The sequence below is a fragment of the Arachis ipaensis genome, chromosome B1 (genome assembly GCF_059453495.1).
Source record: "Arachis ipaensis isolate K30076 ecotype BB chromosome B1, ASM5945349v1, whole genome shotgun sequence".
Taxonomy (NCBI): domain Eukaryota; kingdom Viridiplantae; phylum Streptophyta; class Magnoliopsida; order Fabales; family Fabaceae; genus Arachis; species Arachis ipaensis.
In genome coordinates, this window is record NC_142436.1 from 36106772 (window position 1) to 36119967 (window position 13196).

A 13196-nucleotide genomic window follows, 5' to 3' on the forward strand; every position below is an offset into this window, starting at 1 on the left:
GACTCGGCCTCCTTCTCCCCATACTGATGCTGCCGGGAAGGCTCCCGATCTTTGCTGATTTCTCTTTGGATATTCGTGTAGTCGGCCCGGCTTGTGGGCTTTTAAACTCCTTTTTTGTAGTTTGAATATTTTGCTGACTGTTGATATTCCTTTTGGTTGCTGGTTTGGCAACTTTACTTTGGAAAACAACAAGTAGCTTTTCAAGCTTTTGGGCCTGACCCTGAAGCTTTATAATATTGTATTTTATATCCTGCTTGTTTGCGCTTATCTTAGCACTTTTTGAAAATGTCGGAGCCTTCGGCCTCTTTGGATTGCTTTGCACTTATTGCTTGTGGGTTGGATCCTTTGAGGTCGTGGATGGGCAGTTCCAACTTGTTTCTTGGTTTTCTTGCTCTTGCTCGTATTTCTAGCGATCCATAACCGATTTCTTTGCGTTGGTCCTCTTTCCAGTTACTTTTGTAGTCCTTTGTTTTGGACCTTTGCTAGGTCTCTTTTCGGGACTACTTTTATAACTTGTTTGCGGGAGGTCGACCTCTTTATGTTGTCCTCTTCTAAGTTATTTCTGTAATCCTCTTTTTTGGACCTTTGTCATGTCTCTTTCAGGGATTACTTTTGTAGGAGACCGACTTCTTTATGTCGATCTCTTCTAAGTTATTTTGTAATCCTCTTTCTTGGACCTTTGTTAGGTCTCTTTCAGGGATTACTTTTATAACTTGTTCATTGTAGGAGACCGGCTTCTTTATGTCGATCTCTTCTAAGTTATTTTGTAATCCTCTTTCTTGGACCTTTGTTAGGTCTCTTTCAGGGATTACTTTTATAACTTGTTCATTGTAGGAGACCGACTTCTTTATGTCGATCTCTTCTAAGTTATTTTGTAATCCACTTTCTTGGACCTTTGTTAGGTCTCTTTCAGGGATTACTTTTATAACTTGTTTGTAGGGGACCGACTTCATTAGGTCGATCTCTTCTAAGTTATTTCGTAATCCTCTTTCTTGGACCTTTGTTAGGTCTCTTTCAGGGATTACTTTTATAACTTGTTTGTAGGAGACCGACTTCGTTAGGTCGATCTCTTCTAAGTTATAGCAATTCCTCTTTTATAGGGTTGGCCAGACCTCTTTTCAGGGATTTGCTGATAACTTGGGTTGACTTGGTCCGACTTCTCAACGTCGGCCAGTCTTTAAGTTATTATTTAGCAATCCATAAGACCTCGTCAGGTTCTTTTTCGGATCACTTTCGATAACTTCTTACATTATTCTATGTTCATCTTTGCCGATTTGTAGAAGGTGGTTTCTGTCTTTGTTTGGTCGACCTTTAGATGAATCGCGTTTTCATCTTTATCGGTCTTCCATCGTGATCGTGCAGTGAATCTGTTTTTCACTTTCTGCCGATCTGTTGCTTTATAATTGGACGATGAATGCTTCAGATTAATGCGTCTTGAGAATTTGTAGAATATCTAAAAATATATTTTATTCAAAGGCAAGTGCAAATATATACATGCGGGAGTTTTTCATCCCTTTAAGTCGGGTAATTTCTGGATCTCAACTTGGTGCCTCATTAAAAAACCTTTTCAGGAAAAAGAGTGCATCCGAGATCTGTTACCTTCTCTAGCTATAATACCTTCTTAGGTTGCAAGCGTGCCATGACCTGGGGAGCTCTCGTTCGTCGAGTTTGGACAGTCTGTAGTAGCCCTTTCCAAGTACTTCTGTAACTCGGTAGGGTCCTTTCCAGTTTGCTGCCAGCTTTCCTTCTCCGGGTCGAGTTATTCCAATATCATTTCGGATTAGAATGAGATCATTCTCAGCGAAACTTCTTAGCACTACCCTTTGATTATATCTCGAAGCCATTCGGCGCTTTAGCGCTTCTTCTCTGATTTGAGCTCTTTCTTGGATTTCTGGAAGTAGGTCGAGCTCTTCTTTTTGAAGTTGAGAGTTGGCTTGTTCATTGTAGTGGATCACTTTAGGGGACCCTTCCTCGACCTCTACTGGGATCATTGCCTCCACTTCGTACGCTAATCGAAATGATGATTCGTTTGTGGTAGAATGTGGCGTTGTTCGATATGCCCATAGGACTTGTGGGAGTTCTTCGGCCCAAGCTCCCTTTGCTTCTTGTAGTCTCCGTTTTAGCCCAGCCAATATGACTTTGTTGGCAGCTTCAGCCTGTCCATTGGCTTGAGGATGTTAGACGGAGGTGAACTGGTGTTTTATGTTCAAGTCGACTGCTAATTTCCTGAAACCTGCATCTGTGAATTGAGTGCCATTGTCCGTGGTGATGGAGTGTGGAACCCCGAACCTCGTGACAATGTTCCTATATAGGAATTTCTGGCTTCTTTGAGCAGTGGCGTTGGCTAGAGGCTCTGCCTCGATCCACTTTGTGAAATAGTCTATCCCAACTATGAGGAATTTGACTTGTCCCGATCCCTGGGGAAAGGGTCCAAGAAGGTCGAGTCCCCATTTTGCAAATGGCCAAGGTGAAGTTACACTGATGAGTTCTTCTGGCGGGGCAATGTGGAAGTTGGCATGTTTCTGGCATGGGGAACATGTCTTTACAAACTCTGTAGCTTCTTTTTGTAGAGTTGGCCAGTAAAATCCCGCCCGAAGTACCTTTTTGGTGAGAGCTTGTGCTCCGAGATGATTACCACAAATGCTGCTGCGTACTTCCTCTAAGACTTCCCTTGTGTTGGAGGTCGGCACACATTTTAACAACGGTAGCGAGATCCCTCTCTTGTATAGGGTGTTGTTTATGATAGTGTAGTACTGAGCCTCCCGTTTTAACCTCTTTGCCTCCTTCTCATTTGTGGGGAGTGTTTCTGTTTTGAGGTAATTAATTATGGGGGTCATCCATCCTTGATCCTGACTTGTTATGGATAGGACTTTTTCCTCTTCCGAGATTGATGGATTCTGCAGCATTTTCTGGATGAGGCTTCTATTGTTGCCTCTTGGTTTGGTGCTGGCTAGTTTCGAGAGTGCATCAGCTCAGGCATTTTGTTCGCGGGGTATGTGGCAGATCTTATATTCCCCGAGTTGTCCGAGCCGTTCCTTGGTTTTATCCAAATATTTTTTCATGGTGGGATCTTTGGCTTGGTAGTTCCCTGTTATTTGCGAGGTGATTACTTGTGAATCACTGAAGATGTTGAGTTTTTGAGCTCCAACCTCCTTAGCCAGCTTCAAACCAGCTAGTAACGCTTCATATTCCGCCTGGTTATTCGAGGCGGGGAACCCAAATTTGAGGGAAATCTCAACTTGGGTTCCTTGGTTGCTTTCTATTATCACACCTGCATCGCTTCTGGTCTGTGAATTCTGCAATGAAGTCAGCTAAGTACTGTGATTTGATGGCTGTCCGAGCTTCATATTGGAGGTCGAACTCGGATAATCCGACTGCCCATTGTAAAATTCTGCCTGCTAGATCTTTTTTCTGCAATATTCCTTTTATGGGCTGGTCGGTTCGAACCTTAATAGTGTGAGCCTGAAAGTATGGGCGAAGTCGTCGAGATGTCAATATGAGAGTATAGGCAAACTTTTCTATTTTTTTGGTAGTTTAGCTCGGACCCCTGCAGTGCTTTACTAATGAAGTATACAGGTTGTTGCCCTTTGTCGTCCTTCCGAACCAATGCTGAGGCTACTGCCCGACTTCCTACCGCAAGATACAATATGAGTGGTTCTTCCTTTCGTGGTCGAGTTAGAATAGGTGGTTATCCTAGGAAGTTTTTGAAATCCTGGAAGGCTTGCTCGCATTCCTTTGTCCATTCGAAATTTTTTCCTTTCCTTAAAGTAGCGTAGAAGGGGAGAGATCTTATCGCTGATCCCGCTAAGAATCTGGATAAGGCTGCCAATCTCCCGTTGAGTTGTTGTACCTCTCTGACATAAGTTGGGCTCTTCATGTTGAGTATGGCCTGGCATTTGTCTGGATTCGCTTCGATTCCTCTTTGTGTGAGCATGAAACCTAAGAATTTGCCCGCTTCTACTGCAAAGGTACATTTTGTGGGATTGACTCGCATGTCGTGCTTCCTTATAGTGTCGAACACCTGAGCTAGGTCAGACAATAATGTCTCTTCACTTTGTGTCTTTATCAACATGTCATCCACATAGACTTCCATGATTTTTCTGATGTGATCTGAGAAGACTTTATTCATTAGCCTTTGATAAGTAGCTCCCGCATTCTTGAGACCGAAAGGCATCACCATGTAGCAGTAATTTGCTTTTGGCGTAAAAAACGAGGTCTATTCTTGATCTGGTGGATACATGAGGATTTGGTTGTATCCGAAATATGCATCCATAAACGAGAGGTATCTATATCCGGAGGAAGCATCTACCAGAGCGTCGATACTTGGGAGTGGGTAAGGATCTTTTGGGCAGGCTTTGTTGAGTTCGGTGTAGTCGGTGTACATTCGCCACTTCCCATTTGATTTTTTCACCAAGACGACGTTAGCTAGCCATAGTGGGTACTTGACTTCTCTTATGAATCCTGCCTCCAGTAGTGCTTGTACCTGTTCTTCCACAGCTTGGGATCGCTCTGGCCCAAGTTTTCTTCGTCTTTGCTGTACCGGCCGAGATCCTGGATAGACCGCCAACTTGTGACACATTAGCTTGGGGTCTATGCCTGGCATGTCTGCAGCTTTCCATGCAAAGAGATCGATATTATCTCGCAAGAACTGTACTAGTAATTCCTTTGCATCTCCTTTCAGGATCGTGCCAATATTAGTCGTTTTGTCCGAGGTGTCTCCGATCTGAACTTTCTCTATTTCACCTTCGGGCTGTGGACGGAGTTCTTCTCGTCTCTGAATTCTACCAAGCTCAATTGTATGGAATTCTTCTCCTCTGCCTCTGAGGTTTAGACTTTCGTTATAACAGCGGCGTGCCATCTTTTGATCTGCTTTTATTGTGGCTATCCCTTCTGTGGTTGGGAATTTCATGCATAGATGTGGAGTCGAGACTATTGCGCCGAGTTGATTTAGTGTTGTCCGACCTATTAGGGCATTGTAGGCTGAACTCACGTCGACCACAATGTAGTCTATCTTGAGTGTTCTGGATTGGTTCCCTTTTCTGAAGGTTGTATGTAGTGACATGTATCCCAGTGGTTGTATTGGGGTATCTCTCAGTCCGAACAGGCTGTTCGGGTATGCTCTAAGCTCCTTTTCTTCTAAGCCGAGCTTGTTGAAGGCTGTTTTGAATAAGATGTCAGCAGAACTCCCTTCGTCTATTAATGTGCGGTGGAGATTGGCGTTTGCTAGTATGATGGTGATGACCATGGGATCGTCGTGTCCTGAGATGATACCAGATGCGTCTTCTTTGGTGAACGTGATTGCAGGGATGTCGGGTGCTTCCTCCTTTCCTTCAACATGATATACTTCTTTGAGGTATCTTTTGCGGGATGATTTGGAGATTTCACCTCCTGCGAATCCTCCATGTATCATATGGACATGTCTTTCTGGCGTACGAGGTGATTGCTCAGCTCGTCCGACATCTTCGTCTCTTCGTCTTTTCCTTTGCTCATCATCTCAGGTGGCCAGATACCGATTTAGTTTTCCTTCTCTTACTAATTTTTCTATGATATTTTTTAAGTCGAAGCATTCGTTGGTGGAATGCCCTTGGACCCGATGATATTCACAGTATTCGTTCCGATTTCCTCCTCCTCTTTTGCCTTTGAGTGGTCAAGCTGGGGGTATCTTTTCTGTGTTACAGACTTCTTTGTAAATATCCACAAGGGACACCCGAAGAGGGGTGTAATTATGATACTTTTTGATTTTTTTGCCCGTTCGATCTTCCTTCTTCTTGGATTCTTTATCTCGGTAGGTGAAACCGGATTTCGAGGCTTCTCTAAGTCGGGAATTTTCTTCCATGTTGATGTACTTCTCTGCCCGCTCTTGCACCTCGTCTAGAGATGTGGGGTATTTCTTTGATATAGATTGGCTGAAAGGTCCCTCTCGTAGGCCGTTGATGAGGCCCATGACAGCAGCCTCTGTTGGCAAGCTTTGTATGTCTAGGCATGTTTTGTTGAATCTTTGCATGTAGTTGCGAAGACTTTCCCGATCTCCTTGCTTGATACTCAGTAAACTGGGAGCGTCCTTGCCCTTGTCTTTTTGGCCAGGTCGTCGAAGTTTGAGACGGACTTCGGAGGTAGGTTGTCGAACCATCTGATTGCTGTCTTTGTGAGAGTCGTTGGAAAAGTTTTGCAATGGACGGCATCTGGAGTGTCGGTGAGGTACATTCTGCTTCTGAAGTTGCTGAGATGATGGTTGAGATCTGTGGTGCCATCATACAAAGTCATATCCGGAAGTTTGAAGTCTTTAGGGATTTTAGTCTTCATGATTTCCCTAGTGAATGGATCTTGATCCTTGCGAGAGTTGTCCTCAGGGGTGGTCTGGGTAGCCTTTGCTTTGAGATCGACTTCAAGTTGTAGGAGTTTATCTTCTAATTCTCGACGTTGCCTTACCTCTCTTTGTAGATCCTTGCCAACTTCTTGCTGGTACTGGCTTTCTTTTTCGAGTTGCTTTAGGCGATCTTGAAGTGCTTCTATTACTCCCAGATGTGATGAGTTTTTGTCTCCGTTAGATTCTGGAGTATCCTTTGGTGTGGTATCCATATTTTTGTGCGGCGTTCTGTCCTCTAGATCTGAGTTGTGGTCGTTGTCATGGTCGTCCGCCATGGTGATGGGATGACTTCCAGGTTCCCCGGCAACGGCGCCAATGTTCCGAGGGTTACCTGAAACTGTAGGTCGATCTCGGATGAGATCTTCTGTACTGGTCGGAGATGACGTGTCCGACTAGCTGGTTGCGGTCGGAGCTGTTGTGTCCGACTTGTTGGGCTGACTGCACCTCTGATCCTTGGTCACCGGAGGGTGGGGGGTACCTGCAAGAGACTCCGATGCTTAAGTTAGCATGGGTATTAAACAGGTTTTTAGTAGAATCAGAGTATGAGTTATACTTGGGTGTTCCAGTGTATTTATAATGGTGTGGAGTGACCTTTTTAGATAAGATAAGTTAGTTATCTTATCTTATCTTATCTTATCTTTGGGTGAGGTCAGCTTATCTTCAAGGGAACTGCCCTTATCTCTGTAGGTTCGGACTGCCTGTAGATTTGGGTCGTGTTCCTCTATTTGGGCCCTTTATTGGGCTTTCTTGTCGATTTAGCCGACCCCTTTGAGAAGAGGTCGGGTAGCCTGACCTGAAGAGGTCAGTCGCTTTGTCACCAATCATCCCAGGTCGGATAGCTCGACCCAGGGTGTGAACAGAAACAGTGGAAAAATTTCATGCAACCCTCCACCAAATGAATCAAGCGATCAATCGATTACCTTCCCGACGTTTGGACTCTCAAGGAACTCCCATGGCTTCATGTGGAAAATCTATTGAAGAACACAGCATGAAGGAGAAGCTAGAAACTCCAGTAGACAGTGAGAGGCATGATTTTGTATTAGAACAACTGGAAGAAGCTACGCTTGCCAGAGAAGAAGTGGAAGTAGTTGAAGACTTGGAAGATGCAGAACCTCCATGGGAAACTCGAGTCATAGAGCCTCCTTCTAAGACGTTTGCAATTGATGTTGAGGAGGGTGTACAACCTCCAAGGCATATCATGATTGAAGACTTTGAAGAGGTTGATCAAGAGATGGATTCAATCATTGATGAAATCTTATCTGTAATTGAATCCTCTCCCATTGGACTTGACATGGAGATTAAAGAAGAAGAAAGACAACTCCCATGCCCTTGGTGAACAATGAAGAAGAAATCGAATTGGAAGAAAGCTACCAAGAGGAAGAGGTTGAAATTGAAGAAGCTTGTAAGGAGGTGGAAGTTGTCAAGAAAGAGCTCAAGGGAATGGAGCTGGAAATCACCTTGCCAAAGTTGCTGGAGACCTCTCCCCCAAAGCCATCACCATCCATCCCTTCATTCAAGTGGGTAAATCTCTCATTTCTAAGCTTAATTAGCTCACTTGAATATGCTTTGTTTGAAACAGATGGGCAGCTTAGAGCTCTTTGTGGCTATAAGAGCAAGCGGGAGATGGTTAGTGGTAGGAAATATCATGAAAGGTTCAATATGGTTGCATGCTCCAAATTGAAGTACAAAAGTTGGTGTAAAGCTCAATTGAATGGGTTTAGGAAGTTGTTTGGGTGCTTTAGTAAGAATTCAGATTGCTTGCCACCCGGTTGGAACAATAATGGTCAACAAGAAGACGAGTGCAAAGGCAAGGTCTGGGACCCGGAATTCAGTCTAGAAATCAATACTCTTGGAGCCTTGTCACTTGCTTTAACCTGCTTGAAGGCTTTCTGCGCCTAGTTTGGGATCTCGGAGGCCATTGGAATTACAAACATTGGTGGGGATTCAAGGATCAGTACAAGCACAAGCCACCATGACAAGGAGCTCATCAAATGTCCAACTTAAGGACTTTAACTAAAAGTGCTAGGTGGGAGACAACCCACCATGGTATGATCATTCTTTTTCAGTCTTAGTTTTATTTTATTTTGTTTTATTCTTAATTTTATTTTATTTTTCTTGGTGTTCATTCATAGTACATGCATCAGCATTTGCATTCTGCATAAAAAAATGAAGCACGCACGCGACCGCGTCATAGGTGTATCAAGAAGAAAAGAGAATTGAACAGAAAGTCATGCGAAAGCGTGGCTGGAGGCGTGCCTTAGGCACAACCATGCCCACGCGACCGCGTCATTTTGAAAAAAAATGCCTCCCACGCGTCCGCGTCACCTACGCGAACGCGTGGCCCTATAAAATCGATGTAAAGAGGTGTATGGCGGAGAGTTATGATGGAGCTAGGCTGGAATGATGCTAGAAGCACAAGCCTTACCACCCGACCGCGTGCCCCACGCGTCCACGTCATTTTCAAAATATGGCCATTCACGCGATCGCGTCAACCACGTGAACGCGTCACCCAGATTTTTGGCAAAATGCATTTAAAATAGAGAGTTGTGCGAGGACGAGACTGCCCTCGCGCCACTAGCACAAATTAAGTCACGCGTCCGCATCACTTGAAAAACATCGCACACCACGCGACCACGTGACTCATGCGTCCGCGTCACATACGGCGCATAGATTATCCAGATCAGCCAAATATAATATCTTTTCTTCTCCAAATTCTACTTTTTCTTTTCCCTTCTTATTTCTTTCTTCCTCCTTTCTTACTTTCTTCTTCTTCTTCATCTCTTTAACTTCTCATCCTTCACTTTCATTCTATTTTACTTAATTTATCTGCATACTTTCATTCATTGCATTTTAATTTTGTGCATATTTTTTATTTTTTTTTCTAAATTTATTATTTTTCCATTGGTGTTAAATTTTCTTCTTCAACTGTTGCATCTTTTCTTGCATTATTCTGGTGCTTCATGACTTGTTTTATTCTGATTGGGTATTATTATTCACAAGTCAATGCTAATTTTTATAATACTGGTATTCTTTTTGCATTGATATGCACTTATACTATCTTGCATTACCCACACTCCTCCCCTTTGTTGCAAATTTTGCACTATTGATATGCCATGTGCCTTTACTGTTTTCTCACTTGCATGTTGTAGCTACCATGTAATTGGGACCCTTATTATTTGGCATTAACACCCATAGTTTATTTGTTTTCTATCTTTGTTTCTGGCTTACTTTTCTTCTTTTCCTCTTCTTTTAGGATGGCCACCGAAAAAGGGAAAGGAAAAGAACTTCTATATGGGGCGACAAACAAGTCCACCTACACAATCTTTGGAGAAAAGCGTCAGTTGTAGCAGCCCGTCCACTTGCACTTCTCAGCATGCACCGAGGACGGTGCAATCTTTAAGTGTGGGGAGGTCAATACCGATCTCCATGGGTTAGTTACTCTTCTATCTCAACACCAATGGTTTATTTTCCTTGTTAGTTGTTGCATTTGCATGTTTGTTTGATTTTGCGCATATTTTACCACTTGGTTAAAGTAATATTTTCTTTTTCAAGAAACTTTTTATAATATTTCACTAATTTAAATTGAAAATTTTTTTATTAAACTTGTTTGAAGACTGTAAATTGGAACATGGTTTAAAGTTAAAGAACACAACCTGTGAGATTTTGAGCTTATTTATATGGTTACATCATTTAACTATAAATTTTTATTCTTGTGTGTTCTTTTCTATGATTGTAATTTATATTTTGTTTCATTCTATATGTCCAATATTTGGGGTATTTACATGCTTGCATATGATTGAGGCCATTATTTGATTATTAGCTCACTTATCCCAAATAGCCTACCCTTCCATTTACCTTTGTTAGTCACTTTGAGCCTTTTTAATCCCATTTGTTCTATATTTTACCACATCACTAGCCTTAAGCGGAAAAATAATTAAATATCCCAATTGAATCTTTGGTTAGCTTAAGATAGAGATTGTGTAACAATTAAGTGTGGGAAAATTGTGGGAACTTGGGTTAATGAAAGTGTATAGTGTTTCATTGATAAAATATTGGGAATTTGGGTGCCTACACATGTAAAACAGAAAAATTAAAAATCCATATGCATTGATATGTTATTTTTGCCTTTATGTCTTCATATATATATATATATATATATATATATATTCAATAAATAAGTAAATAAATAAGGGAACAAAATTACCCCAATGCTAAGTTAAGTTAAGAAAAAGATCAATGCATATGTGATAAAAAAATTAATTAAAAGAAAGGTTGATGCATGAGTATGAGATGAAAAAGTGGGAATTATGGGTAGCTAGGTGATGAGCGGATAATTTATACACTTTTTGGCATTATTTTTAGGTAGTTTTTAGTATGATTTAGTTAGTTTTTACTAAGTTTTTATTAGTTTTTATGCAAAATTCACATTTCTGGAGTTTACTATGAGTTTGTGTATTTTTCTGTGATTTCAGATATTTTCTGGCAGAAATTGAGGGACCTGAGCAAAAATCTGATTCAGAAGTTGAAAAAGGACTGCAGATGCTGTTGGATTCTGACCTCCCTGCACTCGAAATGGATTTTCTGGAGCTACAGAAACTCAATTGCCGCGTCTCAATTGCGTTGGAAAGTAGACATCCAAGAATTTCCATCAATATATAATAGTCCATACTTTGCCCGAGTTTTGACGACGCAAACTGGCGTTCAAATGCCAACTTCCTGCCCTATTCTGAAGTTAAACGCCAGAAATAGGTTACAAACCAGAGTTAAATGCAACAAACAGGCTGCAACCTGGTGTTTAACTCCAAGAAGAGTCTCTACACGTGAAAGCTTCAATGCTCAGCCCAAGCACACACCAAGTGGGCCCCGAAAGTGGATTTCTGCACTATCTGTACTTAGTTACTCATTTTCTATAAACCCTAGTTACTAGTTTAGTATAAAAACTACTTTTAGGGATTTATTTTACATCCAGTTTTCATATTTCGAAACTGAGACCATTGTACACGTTTGGAGGCTGGCCTCACGGCCATGCCTAGACCTTCATCACTTATGTATTTTCAACGGTGGAGTTTCTACACCCCATAGATTAAGGTGTGGAGCTCTGCTGTTCCTCATGAATTAATGTAAAGTACTATTATTTTTCTATTCAACTCAAGCTTATTCTTATTCTAAGATATTCATTCGCACACAAGAACATGATGAATGTGATGATTATATGACACTCATCACCATTCTCACCTATGAACGTGTGCCTGACAACCACTTCTGTTCTACATGAAAAACAAGCTTGAATGCATATCTCTTAGCCTCCTGGTTCACGATCAGAGTCTTCGTGGTATAAGCTAGAATCAATTGGCGGCCATTCTTGAGATCTGGAAAGTCTAAACCTTGTCTGTGGTATTCAGAGTAGGATCTGGGATGGGATGACTGTGACGAGCTTCAAACTCGCAAGTGTTGGGCGTAGTGACAGACGAAAAAGGATCAATGGATCCTATTCTAACATGAGTGAGAATCGACAGATGATTAGCCGTGCGGTGACAGCGCATTTGGACCATTTTCACTGAGAGGACGGATGGTAGCCATTGACAACGGTGATCCCCCAACATACAGCTTGCCATGGAAAGGAGTATGAATGATTGAATGAAGACAGTAGGAAAGTAGAGATTCAGAAGCAACAAGCATCTCCATACGCTTATCTGAAATCCTACCAATGAATTACATAAGTATTTCTATCTTATTTTATATTTTAATTATATTTTAATTATCAATACCTCATAACCATTTGAATCTGCCTGACTAAGATTTACAAGATGACCATAACTTGCTTCAAGCTGACAATCTCCGTGGGGTCGACCCTTACTGACGTAAGGTTTATTACTTGGACGACCCAGTGCACTTGTTGGTTAGTTGTGCGGAGTTGTGAAAAGGAGTTGAGATTACAATCGTGCGTACCAAGTTTTCGGCGCCGTTGAGATCACAATTTCGTGCACCAAGTTTTTGGTGCCGTTGCCGGGGATTGTTCGAGTTTGGACAACTGACGGTTCATCTTGTTGCTCAAATTAGGTAATTTTATTTTGATTTTAAGCTTTTTGTTTTCTATTATTTTTATTTTTATTTTCAAAAAATTTTCAAAATAAAATAAAATAAATTATTCTATGTTCTTCAAAATTTTTAAGAATGAATTCTAGAGTTTCATGAGATATGTTGAATCCTGGCTGGCTGTTAAGCCATGTCTAATCTTTTGGACCGAGGTTTCAACTATCATTAGAAGAGCTTCTTTGTCTTTCTCAGCAATTTAGCTGTTGTATGTAATGATCTGCTAAAGCTTGGCTGGCCATTGGCCATGTCTAGTGTTTTGGACTGGAGCTTTCACTAAAAGCTTGGCTGGCTAGTAAGCCATGTCTAATTCCTGGACCGGAGTTTTAGGCTGACATTGCATGATTCCTGGAATTCTCATTAAAAATTTTGAAATCCTTATTTTTCTTTTTCCAAATAATTTTCGAAAAATACAAAAAATTTAATAAAATCATAAAACCAAAAATAATTTGTGTTTCTTGTTTGAGTCTTGGGTCAAATTGTAAGTTTAGTGTCAATTGCATATTTTTAATTTTCACTAAAATTTTCGAAAACTCATGCATGATGTTCTTCATGATCTTCAAGTTGTTCTTGATGATCTTCTTTGTTTGATATTTGTATTTTCTTGTTTAGTGTCTTTGCTTGTTTTTCATATGCATTTTCAATTTGTTAGTGTCTAAACATTGAAAACTTCTAAGTTTGGTGTCTTGCATGTGTGTCTTTTCTTAAAAATTTTCAAAAATAAGTTCTTGGTGTT